At 43.7% G+C, this 18469-nt stretch overlaps 1 protein-coding gene across 3 annotated transcripts in view; it reads left to right on the top strand.

Annotated features, from left to right (window-relative positions):
• LRRC27 (leucine rich repeat containing 27) overlaps positions 1–18469 on the top strand; it is a 750327-nt gene that overhangs the window by 89123 nt on the left and 642735 nt on the right. Inside the window, exon 1 of one of the 3 annotated variants that reach the window (XM_069611416.1) lies at positions 10853–10926. The exons of the other annotated variants lie outside the window; for them this stretch is intronic. The gene's annotated coding sequence lies outside the window, so the exon portion shown is untranslated. Of the gene's footprint in view, positions 1–10852; positions 10927–18469 lie in introns of those variants that run through there. 3 annotated transcript variants of the gene reach the window in all.

The following is an 18469-nucleotide window of genomic DNA, read 5'->3' as shown; positions in this document are numbered from 1 at the left end:
CAATTGCGTTCCCGCTTCCTATGGTTAACAAAATTGTGGACGAAGCATGCTCTAATTCATAACATCACCAAGACAGACAAAACACAAATCATAAAATATCTATTCCCACGAATTAACAGAAAACACAGCTGCACACAATGTTCAAACTTCTACTTCAGCTCATCGATAAGTGGATCCAAAAAGCCAGCTGCAAAACTCTGCAGACTAAACCCTCTGTTCCATGTTATCAATCAGCATCAGTGAAGTCCCGCGTTACAGGTGCCATTTGTCAATAGTCAAATCTATCTACCTATCTGTCCCATTTGTCATGGCTTCAGATATAACTACCTAGCGGGGGTGTGCATCACTATGCCCCCCCCCTACTCTTCTATCTCGGGGCCTTTGTGCACTGTGTTACTCCTAAGTTACTCCTATGGACACACTAACATAAGACACAAAGAAAACACATGAATCGATTCAACAATAGAAATACTTTTATTCATACACAGCAATACATGATGCAAACACTACTTTAATGCAAATCTCAAATTTGCACCTTTTATGCTTTTGGTGCAAATCTACAATGCAATGCAATAACTATACGCCTTACAAGCTTCTAATGCAAGCAATCTAATAGCAACTTCAATCCACACCATTCCTCTCCAATCCACACCATACTTCACACTCTCTCTCTCTAAGACGACCCCTGTCCGATTACTCTATCTATCATGTCAGCCAAATCTCTGTATGCGTGTCTGTCCTAATTCCCCATGCACGTGTCTTATTCTGAATACTCCCCTCTTGCTCTGTGTCGCCTCTCCAGCTAACTCTGCAACCAGCCAGTCAGTCAGGGCCTCTCCTTGGCCTCTCTCTGCCAGATCGATCTCATCAGCTCTCATCAGAATGCTTCCCCTTCTGCTTCCTCTCCGAATCATCCAAAACGTCTCTCCTATGCCACCGCCAAACATCTCTATTCCATCTCAGAGAGCAGCTCCCTCGATCTCTCAATCTCCGAGTGTCGGTGTGTCATCTCCATCTAGAACTCCATCTCCAACTACATCCCAGAGAGCAGTCCAGCAGAGAGCAGCCACACAAATCTCAGAGCATCACCTCTCATTATACTGTTCAATGACATAAATACATATCCATGGTTACATGTCTCTCTAAGCTAAAATGCCTCTCTGGCTATCTGTCAGCATTTCTAAATCTGAGCAGTGCCTAAAAGTCTGTGATGCATGTCTTGTACTTGTTCAATCACTGCATGTTCTGGTCATCATGACATCTGTACATCATATCTATACCAAGCTATCAGTACGTCTGTTACCATACCATCCATCTTTCATATTTCTCCATTCAAATCCCTCTCTTTGCATGTCTCTGTCTGAAAAGCTCCTCCTGCTCTCTGCTGCTGCCTGCCCCCACCTTTTCTGTCAGCGCACACCAGCCAGGCTGATAAAGCCTCCTTCTCCATGCCTCTACTAAGACAAAAGTCGGGTCTAATCTCTGTCTGATAAGAAACTGTTTACGCATTCCAATCTTTCATAGTAACTCATACCAACTTCTGCTGTGCTGCAGCGCTTCTGTTCTGTCTCATTCAGGATGGCTTCAAAATTCCATAGGCCTCATTCTTTCTATAGTGCTTTCTCTCTCTCTCTCGCCAACCCAAGCGCTATCTATAATGCAGACTTCATGCATATTCTAAGTGCACACTCATGCGTGGTGTCTCTACATGCATACATAATACATAACATATCTCTACATGTGTCTACATGTCTCTACAAATATAACATGTGTCTCTACATGGCACTAGCAAGGCACTTCATATATAACAGGCCTCATTCTATAGCAAATTGCAAATGGCTACATATATGTGGATAGTCTAATATCACTACTTCATGTCACTACTAATCCGAAGGAATGATGGATAACTGATCCCTAAATGGGTAATGATTCTCTAATGATGACAAACCAGGCTTGTCCATACAATCTGGTTTTACAGAGCGAGGGAATCTCCTGTGCCTGTGGTACCGGCCTTGACTCCAGAGAGGCAACAGCCAAGCGGTTCATCACAGCCGGTGAGTTGAGGAGAGAACCTATAAGAACTGTGCTATGTTGAGTGAGAATCGCAAACTCACAAGTTTTGAACTAAAGCTGATGAACTTTGAATGAATTGTAAAAAGTGTGAAGGGGAGACCAGTGGCAGAGGCAAAGTGGCACCACATGGGTGCTAACTCAAGAGACTCTGTTTGAGCCCCATATGAGAGAAACCACAAGTCCCAGAAGGCCATAGGAAGGCGGGCGATAGGTCAAAGTGGTCACACAGAGGGTCAAGCAAAATCCCTGTACAATCTAACGACTTTGATCTACAAGCAGTGTGAAAGAAAGGGAAGTGAATCCCACATTGAGTGAACATTGAGAAACACAAGGGTCGATTCCTGCTAAAAAGCCAAGAGGGGTCTGAGCCTGACCGAGAGAGATCCAGGGGTGAAGCTATCTCCCAAAGTTGATTAATAAAGGAATTTTGCTACATTTTTTGGGGAATAAGATTGAGAAGGGTCAGATCCCAGAAGAGGGGGACCCAAGGGTCACCTAGTCACCCAGTGAACATTAGAAATTAACTTTTCATTTATTAAAGGAGCTTTTGTTGTTTGAACACGTCCAGTCCTCGAAGGAAAGAGACTTTCAAGTTAAACAAGACTTGGCCATAGACGGCCCTGATTTCTGAACACTCCAGGGTTAAAAGCTGAATTTTCATCTTGTGCTGGCAATTCCTGAGAATGTGTCCTGAGGGTTGCCATTAGAACTGTCATTTCATGCTGGAGAAGCCCGAGACCGTATTGTGCTCCAAGCTCCCATTTTACCCCATGTCCAAAATGTGGCAAAGGGAGACCCCGGCTACTGTATCCTGACATATTATTTGAGAACACTTCTTTCTTTTCTTGAGAACTATCCCACACCCCTGTTTGTATTAGTTGTGTGGTTTGGCAATAGGTTTACTTAATATAGGCCCTTTTAGTTTTGACACGACACTACTAGAACTGCCTTATTTTCATTTGATGGTTGACGCTTGCTCCCATCTTACATTTAGGTTTATATTAGGTGTTTTTCCAACCTGTATACAGCATTTCATTGTTCAATAAACACCCTTGAACTGCGATTACCTGTTTCGGTCTTACTTGTTGTCACCATGAGTTTCTCACAAAAGGGAGAGCGTAAATGGCACATGCTACGTGCGCTCTCTCATTCCACACTTAGTAGGAATGTTCAAAGTTCTTCTGCCCCAGGCTGTGTCTTGTGAGGAGGTTGGATGCCTGATGCACCTGCCTGTTTGAAGAACTCAAAGTTTATTCCAAGGAAGCAAAGTAGCTGTTCACTAGGTGGATGAAAGGGAAAATGTCTCAGGATAACTATGTGAAATTAACGTGAATGCTCCAAAATAAGGTAACAAAGCATAAAGTGGTAGAGTATAAAGAGGGAGAATTACAAATAGAAAATCATAAAAGAATACAATGCATAACTAAAGAAGGCCAAATTTTCCCCCGGTGACATACATGACCGCTGATGAGGATAGAGGTAGCAGTATGGCATGGGGGCAAATGATAGGGGGGTATAATGCAATGTCATGCTGAAGGACTGGCGGGCTTTGAGCAAAACGTGGTAGCCAAGGTTAATGAAAGCTGCCAAGTTACTTGGGGAAAGTATGTTCATACCTTAACTTGGTTACATTAAAAACATCAACCAATTGAAATAAGGAGCTTTACACGATTCCCTTTGTGTTTCAGGTCAAATGGGTCGATTTTTCAGGGAACTCATTTGGGCTGTTACAAGGTTTTGCAGAATGCAGCCCTGGTGTGGTGAACTACAGCACTGATGGGTCTTAGCTGGGCCTTCGGATCCAGAACATATGCCCAGCTTCCGCCTGACTGGAGTGTGCGCTCTCATCACTTTGTACAGCCCTGCACTTGTGGTGCCTCGAAATAGCACTGCCATGAAGATCACACTGCAGGCGAATATGGCACATCAAAACAAGCAAGGAAAATTAATGAGAGGCAAAAGATAAAGCAACTACTTATTCAGGAAAAATTCAGACAATCTGGCTGCTATCCTGGATGAATACCCTCTGTTCTCTTCTGCAGCAAATATTTTTTTACTTCGTTCCTACTTCAGGAGTGCAGGCTGCACCCTATTCTAAATGGCTGCAGTAAACTCGCTATGAGCTATTGCAATTAGCTAATTCAACCACGAAGGGGTTGAACGCAATTGAAGAAGAGATGAGGGCCTTGCACCTGGTGGCCCTTCAAAATCGATTTGTCTTTGACAGCCATTGAAGGAGGTGTGTTTTCCACATTTGGGTCAAGCTGCTGTACTGCACATCCTGATGGTGCAGCCTCTAATGAATCTTTAAGTGCATATATACAAGAGATAAGGACACTCCAGGGAAGGATGTTGAGATAGGTCAATGGAGTGCAAGCAAAAGACTGGTTGGACATAGTATTTGCATGGTGCCCGCCTGGCTTTCTGGATTGTTTAGAGTGACTGTGCCTGTGCTAGCGCTGCTTCTCATCACCTTCTGCATTATTAAGAACACTTTTAAAGTATTTTTTCATAAACAAAAAGGATATTTGATGTTACCCTTGAGTGTTGATAAAAGTAGTATTGAAATCAAAGCAGGAAGACCATAATAGGGGAGGAGAGGATCCTGATGGATGGGTGTTTACACAACCTGCTGATGTTGAAAATTATAATCCATACTGGATCCAATGCTTAACAGATGGAACACGGTGTGTCTGGGTTGAGGAAGACCTGAACGGCTGTGAGGAGACTGTGGGAGACATGACACGGTTAGAGATAATATGGATCCACAAAGATGAAGTTGCTAAAAATGAAAAAGCGGCCCAAAAAGGTTTAGCTATTAATACGTTAATAAAAGAGAGAATAATGTAATAAAAATGCAAGTTCAACGCAGTATGAAGGAATGCACCTATCAGCTGTGAGAGTAGCGCTATAAAAGGGTAGGGGTCTCTTTCTGATATCTGTGAAATTAAAAGCTTAATAAAACAAATCCATAAATCCTGGGGCTCAGTTTGATGTAATCAAACTTAGTGATAGAATGAAGTGTGGTAAATAGGCCTCAAAAGCTTGTTTCTGCTTTAAATGTGTGTAAGCATTTTGTTTGCGGCAATGGCCTCTGCAGCTGGTTAATTCATACAGAGCATGCAACCCCAGACCGAGCTTTAACAGAAGCACCCAGAGGTTTTTATTTTTTAAGGTCCTCTGATTGGAGCTCACAGGATTTGCCATTGAAAGGGGAATATATGACCATTTTATAATTCAAAATTCTTTATGAAATGTGATTTTTCTAGTGAAGCAGGCAAGAACCACAGCAGTTTCAAATAACCTGCAGACCATTTTCCAAATATGCAGCAATAATGCAGAGGTATGTCTGTGGTTTAAGGCCCTGATGGGGTCATGGTGGGTAGCTGTTCCCATGAGAACCAGAAAAAGGCGACCAGGGCAGAATAATAAAGTTCCGCGGTTCGTCTCAAATGTTCAAATCACATAATTTTGTTTTGTGTGAATTGTGAATTTTGTGTCGTGAATGGAGGATAGTTCAGGGGCAATGCGCTGGTCTTGGAAGCAAGACCGCGCAGAGCAACAAAGGTTTGAATCCCAGATCCGTGCTTAGAAACCAAACTCTGGTACGGTATTAGGCGCGTTATAAAAAAAACAAATAAATAAGTACATAAATTGGGGTGGATTGTGATGGTGGTGTGAGAAGGTTCATGGACCCAATGATCAATCGCAAGGTATATACTCCTACTTGGGTCCAAATTGCGAGGTCCAATAATTTTTTTGTGGGGAGATTTTTTATATATCGGACAATCGCAAATGCTAATTATTTTGCTTTCGATAAACGTTTCTTTTGAGGGCGGTTCTTTTACAGGACCTTTTCATGCAGTTCTGTTTGAATTTGCTCTCCCAGCTGCATCTGGGGACCTGAATAAAACTGCATTGCTTCTTTCACCTGCGTACACTCCTTTTTGACTATTTTTGTAATTTATTGGTGAGTTCTACGAGGCGACCCCCAACACAGTACCTTAACCATTCTAAGATGGCTGGCTGCTTTACATCTATAAGCAAATAAGCAGTCCCTTGTTGCTTTCAAATATGGATTCAGCATATGATTAGACTCCTAAATGGTTCCGGGCTATCTTGCAATTTCGCAACTAACAGCAGGCAACCGCACCACGCTATTCTCTATTCTTTATATCAGTGAATGCCTGAACTAAAAGTTCTTAGGGTACTCTAAGGCAGTCTTGCAATGTAATTTCTTGAGCACAACACTAAAAGTGATACTTTATTGACTTTTACAGATGGATGTACTTATTTTAGAAAATGAGTGTGCATGAGATAAAAGTTTATATCAAGGGGTAACGTTTTCACCCTTTAAAATTCAACAAGAATGATGATTTGTCATGAGCTTACTCAATAGATATCAAAATTGACACATGTGATTTTCTAAATCCTGCACATTTGGGAATTTTGGTTACACAAACAATGTTGCCTGAACTGAGAATGCAACAGGGCTAAATGGGAAGAGCAACAAGTACTGATGCAACAGAGGGCACAGTGGGAATCTTAATAATTAATTATCAATAATAGAGGTGAATATCATATTTAACAACTATGGTTGATGTAACTTATTTTGGATCTTTGAACAAGCATGAACAGCAAACTCTTATTGTAATTTGCTCTGTAAATTCATCCAATATGAGCTCTCCTAATGATTGTTTTTCTCCTCTTTATATTTTTATTTTCATGTCTTTTTTTTTCTCATGCTGGGGTTTTTGATATTGCGGGGTGTGTGTAACAAGTGAATATCATAGAACACATTAATTATGTTAAAAGGTGCATTTTTGAACTAATTTCCCTGAAGAAGCTCACTCAGGATCTCTAATTGCATGACATTTTGAGAGTGAAACACGTGTTGGCACAGACATGGTGATTATTTACCGCATGCTGATATCGGCGCATTTTCTTTGGAAGAAGGGTACCCAAGGAAGAAGTGGCTTCCTTGGTTAGAGAAATTACATTTGTTAACACATATTGTGTTTATTTTGAAATTGCTACGCCCTGCATAACCGTTTTAAAAATAATGCAAGTTAGTTTCTATGTGCTAATAATATTAAAGAATAGAGATTATTTGTTTTTAAGAATAATTTGAAAACAGGTCAAGTTAGAAACGAGGCTTGTTTCTTAAGCCATCTCTTATCTTGTGCTTTTTGGATAGACAGAAATGCATGTTTAAACACTGCAAGCTTTTTCATGGCTTCCAGTTAACAGTTTTAACTCTACCATGCATTCTGAACAATTTAAAACATGTTCTGTAATTGCAATTGTGCTTAAAAAGAGAAGGGTGTCAAAGTCAGTAATTTGAGTGCACATATGTACTTCAGTTAAAATTAATAGGAATGTTCTATTTGTGTAATGCTTCCCTGACTAAATCAACAGATATGTTCCATATTTGACTGCAGGTCTATTTGGCTTGGAGTTTAGAGCTGTTCAATTTATAGGTATATAATGCAATTTATGACATTACAAAGGAGTGTGGGAGCCCCTCTCCTGGGAACGGACATAGTCAAATACCCTGTTCTATGGAATCTCTTCCACTGGGGAGGCTCCCACACCTCTTTGTAATGCAATTTATGACACCTTCCCTCCCCATGAACAGTGAAACACTTCAAAGAACGTTTTGCAAATTAGACGGTTGTAGGTGGTGCGGACGTGTATCCAAGCATCTTTGTTCTCCCGAGATGGATCTTTAACCCATGCTCTTTCTAATCTTCTCTTTTCTTGTTTGGTTTGGAGCAGCAACGGGGTGACCCAGAGCTGCTTACTAGAGGTATCCCTTACTGTTTTCTTTCTTATTGGTGAAACTTCGTCCAGGAGATGGGTCAGGTGAGTGTTGTAGGAGTCAAGTAGCACATCTGGGGAGTATGAATCCTTGGTAAACTCCATAATTTGCTTTAAGCATTTGTCCAGAGCCTCTGGGTTAACCCTTTGGAGATTTCTATTGACCTATTTTTATAGGTTTAGAGTTTAATCTGACAGGTAATTGAGGTTAAGTTGCAGCTGTATCCAGTTCTTTAAGTTTTTCTAAAGTCCAACTTGTGTGGTACTTCATAAGACGTATCGCTTGGTATTAGGGACCCAACTCTTAATATAGGCCTGTACTACACAATTCGGCAGAGTAGCTGAGCAGCCAGGCTTGTCTTGGGAGGGAGTAATGTGAGCTGTATAGCAGTACAAAGAAATCAGTGCATACATAGTTTAAGGAAGGCATGGTATCAACAGTAAGACCGACACAAGTGACCACAGTTCAAGGGTGTTTATTGAACTTCAATTGTGTTTGAAAAACGCCGATCTGATCCCAAATCTAAAGATGGGAGCAAGCTAAGACAATCAAATACTAATAACCGAGTCCTAGTGGTCTCTTGTCAAACTAAAACGGCCTATACTAATTAACCATTTGCCAATCCTTCCCTCTAAATACAAATAGTGCGGGAAACAATGTTATGTAAAAGAAAAGTGTTCATGAAATGATATGTCAGGATATTCAAGCCATTGGCTTTCCTTCCCCATGTTTTCAGCATGGGACAAGGCAGCACACTCGAGCTTAGCACAGTTTCTGGCGTCTCTAGCACGAGGGTGATGTTCAAAATGTTAGCATCATCGCCATCTGTGCCAAATTCTCTTTTCAGAGGGCCTGATGCAACAAACAACAAGGTTCCTTTCCTTTTTTTAAAATTTTTATTTCACATGTACACAATTTAGGCGATTTACTATTCACCTGGGATCCCCTCCGCCGGCCTCAGATCCACTTTAACACAATGTTCTCAGGATTTTCCATGTATCCAATTTATTGGGTGATTCACCCGTTCACCCCGGATGCCCCTCTGCTGGGCACAGATCGCTTCGACACATCTTCAGTCTCCCTCCACCAGGCTCGGACCAATTTATCTACTTTAACACAAACTTGCTTTAACCCAAAGCTTTCAATTGATCTCCCTCAACCGGGCTCGGAGCAACTTTATCTACTTTGCCATAAACCTTCTTTACTGTATCAAGATCGAAGACTTTCGATTGCACTGGGATTTTGCTTGACCCGTCGCAGGACCACTTCAATTCACAATCCTTTGCCACTCTTTTCACTTTTGTCAACTCTCAGCCGGATACCTTACAGAGACCTTCGATTGAGCATGCACGCTGTGCCGGACCACTCTGTCAAAGGTATTGGATCTTGGTTTCAAAGTTCAATCACTCATCTGCAGTTCAACTTTACTTAAGTTGGTTATCACACGTGTTTCAAACAATGTTTGTTCCAGTGCTCGCCATGCAATGTTGCTTCTTGCAGCCTTGGCTTCAACACAGACCAGTCTTGTATCGGTCTCCCCAATTTAGTGGCTGTGTTGATTTCACTGACGCTGCTTTGTTGTTGGAGCCAAGGACTGTACCACAGCAGCTGGTGATTCTCCCAGTCTTGATTATCGACAAAGGACAGTGAGGTTCCGGGCTCCTCCCTCACTTTCTGCCTTCCCAGAGGCACTGGATCCTGGGGGGGGGCTTCAGGGCTGAAGCCCGCCAAAGGCAAAACTCACAAAGGACTCATATCTACTCAAAAGGATAGAAGAAAAGCCCACAAGGAACTGATAAATGAAAAATGGCGAAAAATGTCCTATTTGAAGGATTGTCTCTTGCTGAGCGCCAAGTACATTCTAAGACTTTGAATGTGGTGTGCTTCATGTTAAATGGGATACAGGCTTCAGATGTTCCAAGATGGGCAAGGGCAGGGACGGTCAGCGTTGGGTAGTGTGCTTTCTTCTCAATTATTGGAAGCACACACAGGCCCTCTGGGGTAGTATTGCTGGGAGAGGTGTGTAATTTAGTCAAAAGGGTAGACTATCAGGAATGGGAAGGGAATACCTATCATCATTTCATCTCACAGATCTGTAGGGGATTTTGTGTAGTGTTGACCATTACAAATCAAAGAACTGAGGTATTATTATGTTGCTGCTCTATGGAGGATGAGGGGGATGGTGTGTGGTTGGTGGGACGACAGGGTTAGTAATGCTGCAGAGATTCGATGTGGACCTAGAAACCAATTGCAACACTAACACCGATTGGAATGTTTAATTAATTTAAGGTATAGTGCTAGTTAAATCAGTAAGGGTTTCTGCTCAGGTCCTGATGGATGATGCCCATTGTACTAGAGTTGGGGAGAAGCAATATTGCGTGCACTATTGCAATTGCCTAGTTGCATCGTTCAAGTATTTCCATATGATGATTATTGGTCTGGGTGGGGGTAGGGTTGTCAAACTGATGAGGGTTGGGTAGGGGATTAGTGTATATGACGGTCTTTTGAGAAGGGAGTGAACATTCTGAACTTACACGGCTCTTAGTGGTGGAGACGTCATGGCAAAAGAGCATAACTGTTAGAGTGTTATTAGAAGTTAAGGAAGGAGTTTATTGGGGCATATATTTGGATTTAATTTCTAGGATTAGAAATTGATAGGAGGGGATGTATTGATGTATATACATATATGATTGGGCATAGGGTTCTAGAGTTGCAGTTTAGTAGTTGAGGTTAATACTTTAAACTTTATCATTTAGTCCATGTTTATGGGCAATGTTCAATTTAAATGGTTTGTTATGTTTTTGTGTTTCATGTATCATTTGGGTGGGGGGTAATTTTAATGTTCTGCACTATTTTTCTTTTAGATTTTTCACTTCAAGATATTGTGATGTTTTGACATGCAAGTTTCAGTCTTCAAATGGATGATATGATTGACTTTATTCTCTTCTTTATTGTAATAGATGGGGTCCTTGAAATTTGTTACATGGAATGTTAAAGGGCTGAATTACCCCAGAAAGGGGAAAAATATTATGGTAAGGTTGCGGCGAGTGAAAGCAAATGTTATTTTTTTATGCAAAAAACACATTTGATAGAACATCCAGATAATTTTTATGGTGCTTCTAAGTCCATGAAGGTTCTGTTGAACTGTTATTCAGGAAGATCAAGAGGAGTAGGATTACTAATTTCGAAAAGATTGGATATGGAAGTGGAGAATATACTCCTGCAACTGCATCCCAAACAGCAGTCACATTTACATTTTTTCAGAGGCCTGTTGGTCAGTTGGTGGATAGATTTTGGTGCCTGGTGCCAATCGTATCTGTGGTATGACCTTCTTGATGCTGCATAGCTGAGAAAGCATCCTGCCATGATTGTAAAGATTTGCTCTGTTCCCTAGAGCACTTATGTCTAGTCTTCACGAGTTGTGGAACTATTTGTGTGAAAGCAATCTAATTGCTTGATTACCTCCATGTGTCAATGTCAAGTATGACTGAACTTAACTTTGCATTCTTAACCAGCGACTGGCAAAGTTCTCAACTGAGATTTGTAATCTAAAAATGTAACTGCACAATGCACCCATTGTGCCTTGTTAATCCACTATATTGGGAATTGTCTGTAGCACAAAAATGTATCAAATAATCTAACAAAACAGACATGTTCAGCCATGTCCTGCAACTCTTCCATGTCGCATTCAGGATTTAACAGAGTTCCTTGGCTAACAGTCTCAAGTTTCACCCTTTTATAAAACCTTGTACGTCTGAAAAGTAAACGTTACTGACCTTAGTGACTGTAAAGTGACGAGGGTGTAGATGACAGGTTGTAAACAAAATCGCCTTTATTCAGGTTGTTGAGTATGAACAAAAGAGTCTGGGAACTTGCTTCTGTCCCCTTAACTGTGAGCCCTTCTTGACTCACTGGGATGCTGACAGCAATAAGGATGGCCTCTTCCCGATGGGCAGTCCGTCTTCATACGCCAAACAAATTTCCTCTGCTTCCTTGGTGCTGTACAGACTGGCGTGCTGCGGGAAACAGAAGAGGGTCTTCTTAGCCTTCTCCTAGGAACCGGTTTTATGGCCATTGCAAACGGCCAATCACTCTCCTTCATGTAGCCGATTGTCCCAGAGCTCTTGTTGGCCTCACCAGCCCTCGCACAATGCTTTGGGCCGCCATAGTCCTTCGTTTCCTGGAGGTGATTCAGGGGCAGAAGACATCAAGTCCAGGTGAGCCGCTCTGGGGAAAAGGGCCACTGGTGTAGGATTGGATTAGATTTCATGGACTGATGGCGTTGGCCCTGTCAAAGTCCGGTCCTCAGATGGAACATATGATCGGGTGAGGGGGCGTATGACAACGCCACCAGAAGAATGTGAGGGAGCCGCTGGGCCTTTTGTGCAGGTGTTCACTCCCCTCTCGGGGCCGCATGAGTCAGTATTTAGTGACCTCAGATCAGTGTTTGGGCAACCTGTGGCAGAGGGGGGCACTCTGCTACAGTGACTTATGTATTCCTAGTCCATAGTCCCCTTTCCTCCATACTTGTGGAACATTCCATCCTTCAAGGATGGGAACAGAGATTTTTATAGCATTTCTTAACAAAAATGGTATGTCTTTTTTGTTTTTATTCAGGACCAGCACATGCAGGGCCACAGGCTCTCAGTCCCCAAGCCCTGCCTCTGGGCCTTGCCCTTCAGTCCTTTTGGAACTGCCTAGGTCCGCTCCTAACTGAAAGCTAAGGCATGGGGGAGGGAGCGTCTATGGAGGAAATGGGACTATGTACTAGGAATACAGTAGTCACTACAGCGATTAACCTCTACTTAATCATACGTCCTATTCCCTTTCCTCCATGCTTATGGGAGATTCAATAGCACTTGTCTCCCAGAGGGTGGAAGGTTCTATTTTCAACTTAACTGAAGAGGTTCTTCAGTTGAGCCTGGCCGAATTGAGCATCTGCCCTTAAGCTTTTGTCAAGATGGTAGTGCTTGCAGTAAGCTGAGGGGATGCTTAAGTCACGGCCTTAGCAATGGTGTCCCAAGAGACATGCCTTCGAAATGACACACATGCTGCTTTTGGCTCTGACCAGATGAACATGAAGCCCTTTAGATTGAGTAAGCTTCTGTAGAGAGTAGATTTCCAGAATCGCTGAAAACCCCATTGGGCAATAGAAGCCTGTGACGAATCAAATTCCAGGGCACCAGTGGTCCAGGGATGAATATCGGTTTCTAAACCATCAATCAACCCCACTCCTCTATTACACCAGAAGGGATCCAAACAGATTGGAATACAAGCGAATTATAAGACGACCTTGTCTAGTTTTTGGTAACGTGGACGGAACAGCAGGCTTATCTCTGCAAGGCCGTGGATCGTTGGTTAGTTGCAACACAGCCCAAATACAATTATTACCCAATATAAAAGGGACTGGGCAGTCCAGGTTTTTTTTTTTTTTTTAAAAAACGATTTTTATTTTCTATTACAACCAAAACAAAATGCAACAAACTTACAGCACACATTGTAACATTTCTTATCTACTTTGCATTTTCGGGTCTTCTGCCCACCCCTCCCCCCTCCTATCTGAGCCTACTCCTCTTCTCGCTCTGCGCCTGCTCCTACTAAGGGGATTCCTCTTTCTGTATCCTCATCAGATTCCTGTTCGCTTCAGCATTCTTGAGCCGGTCCCCATAGTGTGGCCACTAGGTGCTTCCAGGCTGTCAGGGTTTCTGCCTCTTCCCCCCCCCTGCCCACCCTCTGTTCCCAGTTTCATGCCATACTGCTGTTTCAGCTTTGGTCCATTTTTTTAGGTCACTCCACCAGTAGTCTATTCTAGGTCTGTTACATGCCTTCCATCCCATGGCTATTCTGCGCTTGGCAAGTATGTATGCCAAGTCCTTTAATTTGCTCACATGTTTTAGCTGACGTGGCCTGGGGAATCCTCCTAGCAGACATGCCCACGCTGATTCGACATTTAATTTAATCCCTTTCTCTTCAAGCCGGTGGGCTATTTCCCCCCAAAGTTTCCCAATTTCCGTGCATGCCCAAAACATATGTATCATCCCCGCATTGTCTTTTCCACACTTGGGGCATGTTTGCCGTTCTGCGTTCTTGAATTTGGCTATTCTTTGGGGAATCATATATGCTCTATGGGTTATATGTAGCTGTATTTGCTGTAGCCTCGCATTTCTAGAAACTCTGTTGTCGTACCCTTGTGCCCACTCCCACATCCCATCACTCATTGGTATCTCAGACTCTTCTTCTCAGTCTTGTTTCAATTGTTTAACCTCCTTTCCCATTTTGGTCATCAGGAGTTCATATAATCTAGATATCTCATGTCCCCCTCTGCAATATCATATATCGTGTCTATGACTGCATCAGGTTGCTCTTCTAAAGTTATCTCTGACCATGTCTCTTTAATCCGCCATACCATTCTATTATATGTGATGTACTGCCCTCCATGCAATCCCGTTTCCTCTAACAGCCCCTTAAACCCCTTTATCTCCCCTTCCTGCCACATATCTCCCATTCTTACAATTCCCACCGGTTCCCAATGTGTCCTAATTGTCTTTCTTAGTTGCTCATCCTTCCCCGCCAGCACGACCAGTGGTATTTGTGGAGAACATGGTGTTGGGTTCTCCATGGCCTGACAAGCTTTCCGCCATATCTCCCAACCCAGTGCCAGCATCTTTGGGCGTTCTTTTATCTCTCCCTTAGGCAGCCATATTATTTCCTTTAGGAAGAACGGAGCACATTCTAATCGCAGCAATCTCGATTCTGAGGTATGGTCTTCCGACAGCCACTTGGCCACATGTTGCAGTTGACTAGCTAAGTAATAAATCTCATAGTTTGGCAGGTTTATACCCCCCTTTGTCGTGTGTGTTCTGCAGCGCAATTCTGTTCCTTGTCTCATGCCATAGAACCCCCCTGCATATGCTCTGTAGCTTCAGGAAGAACCGCCTCGGTATCAGGCATGGTATATTCCCAAAAAAGTGTAATAGTCTGGGCAATACTACCATCTTCAGCAACGCCCCCCTTCCCATCATTGCCAAGGGGAGCTTGGACCAGAACCTCATGCTGTTTTAAATTTTCTGCACCGCTTTCTCGGTGTTGTACTTTTGTTCCGACTCCACGGAGTGATAGATGTCTATCCCCAGGTATCTGAATGTTTCTGGTTCCCATGGTATTTGCAAGACCGGTAGTTGATCACATGGGGTCCCTATATGCCTCCCTAATAGGAATATACATGATTTCTTGGGATTCACCGCTATACCAAATAGTGACGCAAATCGATCCATCACTTCAGAATATATTCGAGATTTTCTTTAGGGTATCGTAAGTATAGCAGCATGTCATCCGCGTATAGCGAGATTAGATGCGGCTCCCCATTTATTCCTATCCCTACTACTTCACATTGTTGTCTCAGGTATATTGCCAGGGGTTCCAGCGCTAAGATATACAGCATCGGTGACCAAGGACATCCCTGTCTGGTACCTCTGCTCAGTTGCCATCTTTCGGAGATGACCGCTCCAGTTTTGACTCTGGGTAGCGGCGCGCTATACAATAGTTCCACCCACTTGAGGTACCCTGGTCCTATGCCATAATGAGTCGGAGCCGCCATCAGCCAGGGCCACCTGACAGAGTCAAAGGCTTTTATTGCGTCGAGTGATACAATTACCATCTCCTCCGTGTTTCCTTTTGTGTGTTCTATAACCAGATGGAGTCGTCTGAGGTTGTCGATATGGTCCTGCGCAGAACATACCCAGTTTGATCCGGGTGTATTAATTTGTTAATGATTCGTTTAATTCTGTTTGCTAATACCTCTGTGAGTATTTTACTACCTTGATCCAGCCTTGATGGTGGTCTGAACGAGCCACAGTCCCTGCCCGGCCTGTTAGGTTTTGGGAGGTGAATCATTATTGCTTCTCTTAGGGATTCCGGCAGCCTCCCTATCTCAAATGCCTCATTTAGCATTGCAAGTAGCGGGGGTAGTACCTCGTTCCTGTACATCTTATAGAATTTGCTGGGGAGCCCATCCGCTCCCGGGGTCTTACTAGTGGGTAGTTGTACCACCACCTCTTCCAGCTCTTCTAGTGTAATCGGGGCATCTAGGACCTTGCTCTCCACCGTGCTAATTCGTGGCAATCCTATATCCTCCAGCGTGTCAATTATTTCCCGCTTATTGCTATCTTCTTCATCCCCATATAACTTCCTGTAGTATTCTAGGAACTCTCGATTGATGCCCTCTTGGGTGTCTACTACTTGTCCATCTGCCCCTGTTATTGCCCTTGTTGTTGGTCTGGGGGACTTTCTTTTATACAGCCATGCTAACCTCCTTCTGGGTTTGTCTCCCCCCGCATGCTGCCTCGCTATATACTTTTTATAGTTCAGGTTACATAGCCTCTCCCAGTGTTCTGCACATTCCTGTTGTAGTCGGCTTATAGTTTCGGCATCCTCCTTCGTGCTGCCCCCTCTGCTTAGGGCTATCTCTAGTTTGGTTTCGGCTTTCTGTGGACTGTCCAGTCAAGGTTGTATAAAAATATCTACTTTATTATTACTACAACAGACAGTTCTTGCACACTACAAAATACAACCCACCCTGTAAAGGAAAACAGAGGACAGACAGTTTCACAAAGGAAAGGGAAGCACTCTGGAGGGTAGTTGGTAAAGTAATCAGTCTTACTGTTCAAGATTATTTGTTTCCAGCACCAAGGGGGGCAAAGGGTTGTAACTGTCTCTAAGGGCCTTCGGAGAAGGACCAGCGGGGCAAAACCATAATATACCTGGTGCTGAAGAAGTTATTGGTGCTCGACAGGGTCGAGGCGGTTCCAGGGCGCTTAGGAGGCCTTGAGACATAGTTGGTGGCGGGAGACAGCTGCGGGTACCGGGAGGCAGGCAGTTCGGCAAGCTTGGCTGGACGGATGTCTGCAGGCTGTCCGGCGTGTCGGCTCGGATCAAAGAACTGTTGTCTCTGTGCTGGTTGGCAGATATGGAATGCTGGTCGAGGCATGGTCGAGTGGTGCAACCGGATGCGGTTTGAGGACTCGACTGTCTTGAAAATGTCCTTAAAAGATGGGCGCTGGATGATGCTTGTGTGGCACTCCAGCTAGCCTCTTCGCAAGGATCGTGTCCTTTCAAGGTGGACAGCCCAAAGCGGAGTAGTGTTTGCAGGCAACAGCCTTTTCCTTAGATCAGATACTCTCCGGCACTTCCCAACTAGGAAGCTTGCTAGCAGATCCTAGCATGGCACGCTGTGTGCTGGCTGGGTACCCGTTCTGGTGCTGCTGTATGGGTTCTCTGAGTCTGGTATCTCCCTCTGGTCCCTATGAGATGTTTAGGGGAGGGATCTTGCTTCCCTCTTGGAACTCCTGGCCTTCCTTCACTGGCAGAATATGTAAGGTAGACTGTACCTTTCAGTTCTGGTCCAAATGAGTCCTCCTCCTTACTCCTTTCGAAGTTTTCATATGATCCTAAGTGAGGGGTTCAGCCCTCTTTTAACTCCAAATGGGCCCATTGATTGGCATAGGCTAAGCCCACTTTAATGAACAAATCATGGGTCCCCACCAACAATCTTCTCTTATGAATGAGGCCAGGACCAGAGTGCTCTGCAACAGGACAGACATATACCTACGTTCCACCCATCTCCCTGTCTGTTGTAGATCAAAGTGTCGCTCTGGTTAACTGAGCCCTCTGTGACTCTTGATTAAAGCGCAGGGTTCCCTTGAAGTTTGTGCTGGGAGCAGACTTCCTCTCTCCCCCAAACCACATACTCTCCCCTAACCCCCTCTGAAAGGGGTCAGCTCAGCAGGGGTTTGCCTACGGTAAATGGTGGACCCAGACATGCATTGCACTGCCTTTCATATAGAGGGGTGGGAACTATCTTCAAGTTGACACATTGCATACCCAAGGGGTGTTAGCCCCGCATTTCCTGTTGTCTATTCCGGCAAGCAAGCATGCTTCAATTATATCTCATTAGTATGCACTGCCACCACCCCAGCGACAAAAGGATTGCAGATCCATGGAGCCTTTGATATTTAAATTAGGCTGCTCATGGCTGGAGGAAGGTGTACTTTCCCCTTTTTGGAGATGCTTTGATGTACCCGGGGCTGTCGCATTCCAGCTGAATATGACCAGGGAAGACGGGCCTGTAGGCTCTGTCTTCCCGGAGTGTATGTGGCTATGCGTTTTGTGCCGGAAGCAGATTAAATGGGTGCAAAATGGCCGCATGCATTTCTAGGAGGTTGGTCGCCCATCATTTTCTTTCATTAAAAAATCAAAAAAGCCCAGGCGAGCGTACTCTTCCCCATGCAGATGGTCAAATTCCTTGCATAGCCTTTAAGATGGGAGGACCCTTATTTGCACATCCGAATGTTATGAAAAGCTGGGGCAATTTTCTGACCTCCTTGGTCCTGTCCAAATAGAACTGCAGAGCCCTCCTGAGGTCTAGGGAGTGCAGAACTCTTTTCTGTTCCAACGATAGATTTTTGAAAAAATATTGGAAGACCAATCTGATTAATATGGAACTCTGATACTATCATTTGGGAGAAATGATGGGTGAGTGTGTAGCACTACTTTGTGACTGTGAAAAACCATAAAAAA

The sequence above is a fragment of the Ambystoma mexicanum genome, chromosome 8, assembly GCF_040938575.1.
Source record: "Ambystoma mexicanum isolate Mex_15411 chromosome 8, UKY_AmexF1_1, whole genome shotgun sequence".
NCBI classification, from domain to species: domain Eukaryota; kingdom Metazoa; phylum Chordata; class Amphibia; order Caudata; family Ambystomatidae; genus Ambystoma; species Ambystoma mexicanum.
This window is presented reverse-complemented; position numbering and strand designations above follow the sequence as displayed.